This window comes from Coregonus lavaretus (genome assembly GCF_964263955.1).
Source record: "Coregonus lavaretus genome assembly, chromosome: 1".
Taxonomy (NCBI): Eukaryota; Metazoa; Chordata; class Actinopteri; order Salmoniformes; family Salmonidae; genus Coregonus; species Coregonus lavaretus.
In genome coordinates, this window is record NC_139988.1 from 51,787,200 (window position 1) to 51,796,366 (window position 9,167).

At 44.1% G+C, this 9,167-nt stretch overlaps 1 pseudogene across 1 annotated transcript in view; it reads left to right on the forward strand.

Moving 5' to 3' along the window:
* LOC311133439 overlaps positions 1 to 8,651 on the forward strand; it is a 55,079-nt pseudogene extending 46,428 nt beyond the window's left edge. The window contains exons 4-8 of the transcript in view: positions 639 to 701; positions 2,493 to 2,642; positions 7,787 to 7,873; positions 8,226 to 8,343; positions 8,542 to 8,651. The product of the transcript in view is annotated as an uncharacterized misc_RNA (transcript). The remainder of the gene's footprint in view (positions 1 to 638; positions 702 to 2,492; positions 2,643 to 7,786; positions 7,874 to 8,225; positions 8,344 to 8,541) is intronic.
* The last annotated feature ends 516 nt before the right edge of the window (positions 8,652 to 9,167 follow it).

Sequence of the window (9,167 nt, forward strand, 5' to 3'; positions counted from 1 at the left end):
ATAGAAATCAACAACAACAAAATCATAATAGAATTGTATTCTGCTTGTGACCATTTCTTGCAATATGACAAACGTTCTTGTGGGCCCCTCTCATTGGCTGCCATGGGTACGCGGCACCCATTGAAGCTCCGCCCCTGGCTGTGTAGTTCCAAGGAGAAGCCTTTGGTCCAAAGCACACAATTTACCTGTGAAGGGGACCACATAATTATACCCAGCTTGTTAAAAGAGGATAGAGGACCCCACACGCCTGGTTGGTCACACATACATACACACACCTGTGTCACAGTTCATTTGCTGCGTGTGATTGTCCTATGTAGATTTCAGACAGCTATATGGAGGACAGCTATATGGAGGACACAACATCCCATTGATGTTCTACTACTCTGCTTCTCGTGGGAATTTCTGGGCTGTGATGAGGGTCCTTGTCTCTCACAGTTAGACCTGTGCTGGATATGGAGTCTTACACGCCGCCTTTTTCCAATGAGTGTGTGGGTGTCTACGTGTTGTGTGGCACAAATGACAGTGTTTGTTTTGCTCATTGACGATGATCAATCTCTCTCCTCCCTTTCTATCTCCTTCCCCTTCTCTTTTTCTTTCTCTCTCTTTCCCAATTTTCTTCACTCTCTTTTTGTCTCTAGCTGGCTGTCCAGACTCTCTCATAACGGAGTTGCATCACTTCTGGGCCCTCTGTGATGAACAGTGTACCCAAACAAACAAACAACCCCACCCCAAACTCCTATCTAGAGGGAAACTAGAATCCCTACCTCTACCTCCACCCAGCCTCAACCTCAGCCATCCTGTCTCACTCAGGTCACATGGGAAATCTGCCCCTGGTCTCTGTCACATTGTCACATCTGACACTCCTTTAATTGTCTCCTCTGGTGCCACAGCTCCAAACAGCCTAAGGAGCAACATCTCTCTCTCCATCCATCCCTCAACCCCTCAGCCAGGGAGAGCAGGAGTCATTCTCTTCCTCGGAGTGTCATTCTCACCCTCTATACCAGGGGTATTCAAATCTTACCCTACGAGGTCCATAGCTGATGTTTTTTTTCTGTTCTACCTGATAATTAATTGCACCACCTGGTGTCCCAGGTCTAAATCAGTCCCTGATTAGAGGGGAAGAATGAAAAACAAAAAGCAGTGGAACTGGCTTCGAGGTCCAGATTTGAATTTTAGGGCCCCATACTATCCTGATCTTCAACACTTCTATACTTCCACTGGGAAGTAGTGTTCTTTGAAATATCTCACCAATAAAAATGACCATAAGCCTGTTTTTCTATTTTCTGCCATTCACTCCTGAGACTCTTCAGGCAAACACACTTTCTTCAACATTATTTCAATTTACTCCAACATAGTATTATCACGTTTGCCATAATAAATATAATGAACTAATGAAACCATGCTTCTATTGCATGAGTCATTGGCATGGCTTTGAATTCTAAATCTGAATACTTAATCAACTCTAAAGGTGACCTGTGGCTCCATCACTCAGTGAAACACTCCATTCTGAAAGCTTAAAGGGATGCTTCGAGGTTTTGGCATTGAAGCCCTTTATACTTCCCGAGAGTCAGATTAACTCATTTTTATGTCTCTGCATCCAGTATGGAGAAATGTAGAGGTAGTTTCGCGAGCCAATGCTAACTAGATCTAGAGCAATGACTGGAAGTCTATGGTATCTACTAGCATAATAGCAGTTACCATAGAATTCCAGTCATTGCGCTTACACTAGTTAGCAATTGTGCTAATGCTAGTTAACAACTTCCTACAAAATGCACGCAGGGACATAAAAATGGTATCCACAAGTTCATTTGACTCTGGGGAAGTAGATAAAGGGCTTCATTTAAAAAATCCTGAAGTATCCCTTTAAGTTGTGTGAACTGGATGGTTAAAAGCCCCTCCCAGAGCTGGCCGTTTATGCAGATATGTGATTGATGAACAGTGTACCCTGTAGCTCAGTTGGTAGAGCATGGCGCTTGCAACGCCAGGGTTGTGGGTTCGTTTCCCACGGGGGGCCAGTATGAAAATGTATGCACTCACTAACTGTAAGTTGCTCTGGATAAGACCATCTGCTAAATGACTAAAATGTAATTGAGGCATGCATTAAAGAAGGCAATTAGCCTTTGTCACAAACACAATTAGCATGACTATGTGTCTGGTCATAATAATGCTGTGGTTGTGTGTACGAACTGTATAATGTGTACGTGCTTGTGCATGAATGCACCTTTTATCTCTCTCTCTCTCTCTCTCTCTCTCTCTCTCTCTCTCTCTCTCTCTCTCTCTCTCTCTCTCTCTCTCTCTCTCTCTCTCTCTCTCTCTCTCTCTCTCTCTCTCTCTCTCTCTCTCTCTCTCTCTTCTTATATCTTTCTCTCTTCTTATATCTTTCTCTCATTTAAAGACTTAAAGACATGAAATACTGTATTGCCAAAGCAGAAATTCATAAATAGTTGGATAACTAATGAAGTAACTACTGAATCTCTCTCTGAGTGTATCAGTAGAAGCAGTACCAGCGGTATGCAGCAGAGGAGGGCCTACTCCAGATGGGAGGAGTGTTGTGTCCAGCCCTTGGCTGTGGAGGAGGCCTGATACCTGAGGACGACAGAAGGATGATCCTGTGTCTGCTCAGCAACGGTTTGGGATGCATGGTGAGACACGCATGCATGCACATATATATATATATATATATATATATATATATATATATATATATATATATATACATATACACACACACACACACACGCGTGAGCATTTACATGCACACACACACACACACACACACACACACATGCAACCACACAACACATGAAAAGACACACACACACACTCACAATGTATTTACAAAACAATTTAAATAAACATGTAGAGCTCTCCCTCTCTGAATGTTCTTCTACTATTGTTCACTGCCCTTAATTTAGATTGGGTACCCTGACCCTTGACCCCTCCCCATCTCTTCTCGGATTGGTGTTTCCATCAGCAACGCCCCTCCCTGCCCTCCATCACGCAAATGCAATCATAATACAATTAAGATGTAATTATGACACAATTTGCATGATGTTCTCTAATTAGCCAGTCGATTAAAGATTAGGATGTAGTTCACCATTCATTAGTGCTGACTGATTGCATGTTTGCAAACATCAACACACGTCATTACAGGGCTCTCTCTCTCTCTCTCACACACTTTTTCTTTCTCTGTCTCTCTCTCTCTGTCTCTGGCTCCACTAATGGAAACAGCAGCCTAGCTTAGGAAACAAGATTCATTTATTGGAGCCACAGGAGTCTCCTTGCCTTTAAAGAGATATCTGTCTCTCAAGACTGCTGTTTTTAAAAGTGAGAAAGAGATCTAGAGAGAAAGAGTTTGTGTGTGTGCGCCTGTGTTTGTCGCTGTGTGTGTGTGAACGCGCGCGTGCATTCCAGTCCATCCAGAGGTCTGGGGGAAGCAGATAAACCCTTTATAGGTGTCAGGCTGCTACTATAAGAGGGGGGTCCTATCACTTTAACACTCTCCGAGATGCAGTTCTCTTTCAGGGGGGTTGATGTGCTCAAGGCCGTGGGATATTGGTGAGCTGGCTTCTCTTACAGACTCCACATACAGTATCAGTCAAAGGTTTGGACACACCGACTCATTCCAGGGTTTTTCTTTATTTTTTACTATTTTCTACATTGTAGAATAATAGTGAAGACATCCATCCAAACTATGAAATAACACATATGGAATCATGTAGTAACCAAAAAAGTGTTAAACTAATTATATTTTAGATTCTTCAAAGTAGCCACCCTTTGCCTTGATGACTGCTTTGCACACTCTTGGCCTTCTCTCAACCAGCTTCATGAGGTAGTCACCTGGAATACATTTCAATTAACAGGTGTGCCTTGTTAAAAGTTAATTTGTGGAATTTCTTTCCTTAATGCGTTTGAGCCAATCAGTTGTGTTGTGACAAGGTAGGGGTGGTACAGTGCCTTGCAAAAGTATTCATAATGCTGTGTCTGTGGTTGTGTGTATAAACTGTATAATGTGTACCTGCTTCTCTCTCTCTCTCTCTCTCTCTCTCTCTCTCTCTCTCTCTCTCTCTCTCTCTCTCTCTCTCTCTCTCCTTATATCTTTCTCTCATTTAAAGACTTAAAGACATGAAATACTGTATTGCCAAAGCAGAAATTAATAAATAGTTGGATAACTAATGAAGTAACTACTGAATCTCTCTCTGAGTGTATCAGTAGAAGCAGTACCAGCGGTATGCAGCAGAGGAGGGCCTACTCCAGATGGGAGGAGTGTTGTGTCCAGCCCTTGGCTGTGGAGGAGGCCTGATACCTGAGGACGACAAAAGGATGATCCTGTGTCTGCTCAGCAACGGTTTGGGATGCATGGTGAGACACGCATGCATGCACATATATATATATATACACACACACACACACACACAACTTCAAAGTGGTAGGCATGTTGTGTAAATCAAATGATACAAACCCCCAAAAAATCCATTTTAATTCCAGGTTGTAAGGCAACAAAATAGGAAAAATGCCAAGGGGGGTGAATACTTTCGCAAGCCACTGTATACAGAAGATAGCCCTATTTGGTAAAAGACCAAGTCCATATTATGGCAAGAACAGCTCAAATAAGCAAAGAGAAACAACAGTCCATTACTTTAAGACATGAAGGTCAGTCAATACAGAAACTTTCAAGAACTTTGAAAGTTTCTTCAAGTGCAGTCGCAAAAACCATCAAGCGCTATGATGAAACTGGCTCTCATGAGGACCGCTACAGAAAGGAAGACCCAGAGTTACCTCTGCTGCAGAGGATAAGTTCATTAGAGTTACCAGCCTCAGAATTTGCAGCCCAAATAAATGCTTCACAGAGTTCAAATAACAGACACATCTCAACATCAACTGTTCAGAGGAGACTGCGTGAATCAGGCCTTCATGGTCGAATTGCTGTAAAGAAACCACTACTAAAGGACACCAATAAGAAGAAGAGACTTTCTTGGGCCAAGAAACACGAGCAATGGACATTAGACCGGTGGAAATCTGTCCTTTGGTCTGATGAGTCCAAATGTGAGATTTTTGGTTCCAACTGCCGTGTCTTTGTGAGACGCAGAGTAGGTGAATGGATGATCTCCGCATGTGTAGTTCCCACCGTGAAGCATGGACGAGGAGGTGTGATGGTGTGGGGGTGCTTTGCTGGTGACACTGTCTGTGATTTATTTAGAATTCAAGGCACACTTAACCAGCATGGCTACCACAGCATTCTGTAGCGATACACCATCCCATCTGGTTTGCGCTTAGTGGGACTATCATTTGTTTTTCAACAGGACAATGATCCAAAAATACACCTCCAGGCTGTGTAAGGGCTATTTGACCAAGGAGAGTGATGGAGTGCTGCATCAGATGACCTGGCCTCCACAATCACCCAACCTCAACCCAATTGAGATTGTTTGGGATGAATTGGACCGCAGAGTGAAGGAAAAGCAGCCAACAAGTGCTCAGCATATGTGGGAACTCCTTCAAGACTGTTGGAAAAACATTCCTCATGAAGCTGGTTGAGAGAATGCCAAGAGTGTGCAAAGCTGTCATCAAGACAAAGGGTGGCTACTTTGAAGAATCTAAAATTTGATTTGTTTAACACTTTTTTGGTTAGTACATGATTCCATATGTGTTATTTCATAGTTTTGATGTCTTCACTATTATTCTACAATGTAGAAAATAGTAAAAATAAAGAAAACTCTTGAATGTGTAGGTGTGTCCAAACTTTTGACTGGAACTGTACATAAATCAATACTGCTCCCGTCCCTGTCTTTTTTATGTCCTCCCTGGTAGTGTTTGTGAGCTTTAGGAGCCACCTGCTGCAGCTCTGGCAGGATGTACAACTCAGATAGGCCCTGGCGGACCCGGCTGCTGCCGTAGGCTCAAATAGACTCTGTGGTCAGGAGAGGCGACCTGTAAACATGCAATAGGACTGGTTATCTCTCTGGACCATGCAGGTCCTCGTCTCGTCCACCAGCCGGCTCTCGGTTGCAATTAGAGGGGGATGAGATTATACAGGCCCCAGCACAGAATCTGAACTCAGTCAGTGGAGGGGTTTAGGGGTGGATAGGGAGAACTGCAGGGTGTGTGTAGGTGTTCATATACTGTGTGTCTGTGTGTGTGTGTCTGTTCGTGTTAGAGAGATAATCATGCAATATTCCCTTGAGACTTTTGTGTGTCTGTGTAATTTTTGTTAGCCGATGTACAGCAAGAGAGTGTTTTTATGTCTTGTGTCTTGAGTGACGTGATTGTGTGAGAGTCAGAGGCTTTCTTCTTATGAGAGAGAGTGATGAAGAGGGAGATGGAGAGAAAGTAATGGTGTCAGGGATGACTTTGGCACTTCATCAGTAAGCTGTAAACCTTCACATGTGCCACATGCTTCTGTACTGAGACAGACTCTGCAGTGTCCTGAACCTACACTACAAAACTATGTCAGTCAGTCAGGTGTGTGTGTGTGTGTGTGTGTGTGTGGCTGAGTGGGTGGGTGGGTGTTCCAATCACCAAAGGCTAAACACCCAGCTGGCCAATGGGCTGGTGTGTGAGGGCCTGTTAGTGTGACCATGTATTTGTTTGTGTCAGTGTATGTTTGTCCTCTGAGGGTGCTGTCTGGGGTACTGTGATCCGTTGTGTTGCTCAGTGGAGGGAGGCGAGGGGAAATGGGTTTATCAGCCACCGGAGCCCTGCTACACCCACTCATGTGTCTTCCACACTCCATTGGGCAGCTCTGTCTCTGTACCATCCATGCAACCCACCCACTGGCCAGCCCTCAACCCCTCAACCCAACCCTCAAATCTCACCCCCACCCCCCACCCAACCCAACTTAGCTAGACAAAAGACTTAGTCTTTTTTTGCTGACCAAGTGACCTGATCAGGAAGAACAGAACCCTGGTCATAGGCTTTTGTAGATAGGCTCTAGCCGTCAAACAGTTTTCAATTTGAGTTTGTTATAGTGATATGACGCTTCTGCTGAATTGAGACTAAAGGCAAGCTACTGTGAATGTTGCAGTAAAGCATTAAAAAGTCAGGTCACTGTGCTACAGTTTAGTATAGTGTTGAGTCCTGCACATCGCTGTGTGTCTCAGACAAGATTTTTGCGAAGACGCCACGGGCGTTTGATGAAGCGACTGTTCAGAATTTTCTGCCGAAGATGGTGATGGAGGCTCATTGAGGGAAGACTGGGAAAGAACGTCAGAAGCGCTCCTCTTCTCCCCTCGTCTCATCACAGGCGGCACCATGCAGGAGTTTGGAAACAAAGAGGTGTCTGTCACCCAGACCCTGAGAGGAGATCTGCTATCTGCCACACTTAAAAACAGCAGATAATATAAGGAAAAAACAACAACAAGCCCCTTCGATGAAGTGCAAAATCACTGTTGCACTCCAAAAGATGCAGTCTAGCTAAAAATACAAAGCATCTTCTAGACTTTCACATGCAGGTTGGGTTGCTGCTAGTGGGGGAGCATAGAGAGATAGCACCACCCAGTGTCTAGCTTAGGAACTTGTATACAACCTGTGAGAGAAAATGCAGCCGGTCATTAGATGCCTTGAAACCAGGGGTGCATCTCAATAGTCAAAGATGGCTTCCTCTCCACGACTCGTTTCCCTCATCTGCAGTGATGTGATGGGACTAGAACGATGAAAGCAAATTCATGGCTGACATCCATTGGAAAGGAAAGGGAGCCACTATAGACTATTAAGATGGATCCCAGTTCAGGTTTTCAGTGTGACTAAATGGATAATGTTATTCAGGCAACGTGTTGTGTGTCTCCTTGAGTTTGTGTTCTGCTGTGACTGTAAGGAGGGGTTCCATGAGGGGAGATGTTGTGTGAGGTCAGCACCTGTCACAGGAGGAGCTGTGCAGGTAACTGAGCCAATCAGCTATGTGCTGCTCACTGATGCATTGTCTCTGCTGCCCCCCTACTGTCGACATAACCAGCATTAGTATCTCAACACTGAAGAGGGAACGCTCTGAAACACACTTGTAATGGCTTGTAACAGTTCATAATTCAGAGTTGTGAGTAAATATGAATTTAGAGATATTTTATGCATTATGTATGACTTGAGTTTTAAAACATGCCACAAGATGGCAATCCTAAATCAAGCACCATTTTGCACACCATTCATTGTATTCACTCAAGAAATACTCCCTGTCTCTCTCCACCCCCACCCCCGGTCTCGCCTCTCTTTATTCTCTCCCTTGCCCCCCCTCCCAGGGTTATGTAGTGGACGATGAGGCAGCTCTTCAGGCTCAGTGGGAGCATGCCCCCCTGGAGACTATAGATGAGACCACCCGCCCATGTCCACATTGCAAGGTCCCTGTGGAGAAGAGTGGTAAGGCACTCTGTTTCTCCATCCCTCCATCTCTCTCCATCCATTCTCTGATCCTTATTCCAATATATACACATTATGTTCTATAGCTACGTTTTTATTTTGCCCTTAACACTACCCTCTGCAGTGGGAACAAAACTGTATAATAGATTTCTCCTTCTTGCCTGTCTGTAATGTTGTGTTTCTATACTGTGTTCCCAGGGGGCTGTATGCACATGGTTTGCCCCCCTGCCCAGTGTAAGTTTGAGTGGTGCTGGATCTGTCTTGTGGAGTGGAACAGGGAGTGTATGGGCAACCACTGGTTTGGCTGACTCTATGACCACAGGAAGGCATGCTGCCACTCAGGAATCCGTACCAAGGATTGGAATGCAAAATCAATCATGTGTTTTAAAGACTCAATAAAGCTTTGCCCTGACCTATCACAAACTCTCAAGCAGTGACCTCATTGCCTTCAGTCACATTGTTTAAAGACAGAACTGTTATCCAGCTTTAACTGGACAATATAGTGGATTACACTATATTCTTGTCTCTGCGTTCGTTGTACATCACAACCTTGTTATAAGAATACAATTATATCTGTGTTTATTGTCTGTGTTTATATAATGATATATGCCATTTAGCAAATGCCTTTATCCAAATCGACATACAGTCATGTGTGCATACATTTTACGTATCGGTGGTCCCGGGAATTGAACCCACTAGCCTGATGTGGCAAGCGCCATGCTCTATCAGATGACCACTCTTTTAGTCTTTATGTAACTCAATGGTCTGTAGTCTTTCTTTTTTTCACTTGCTTTGTTGACCTAGAGTGGACTTTAGCTCTTCAA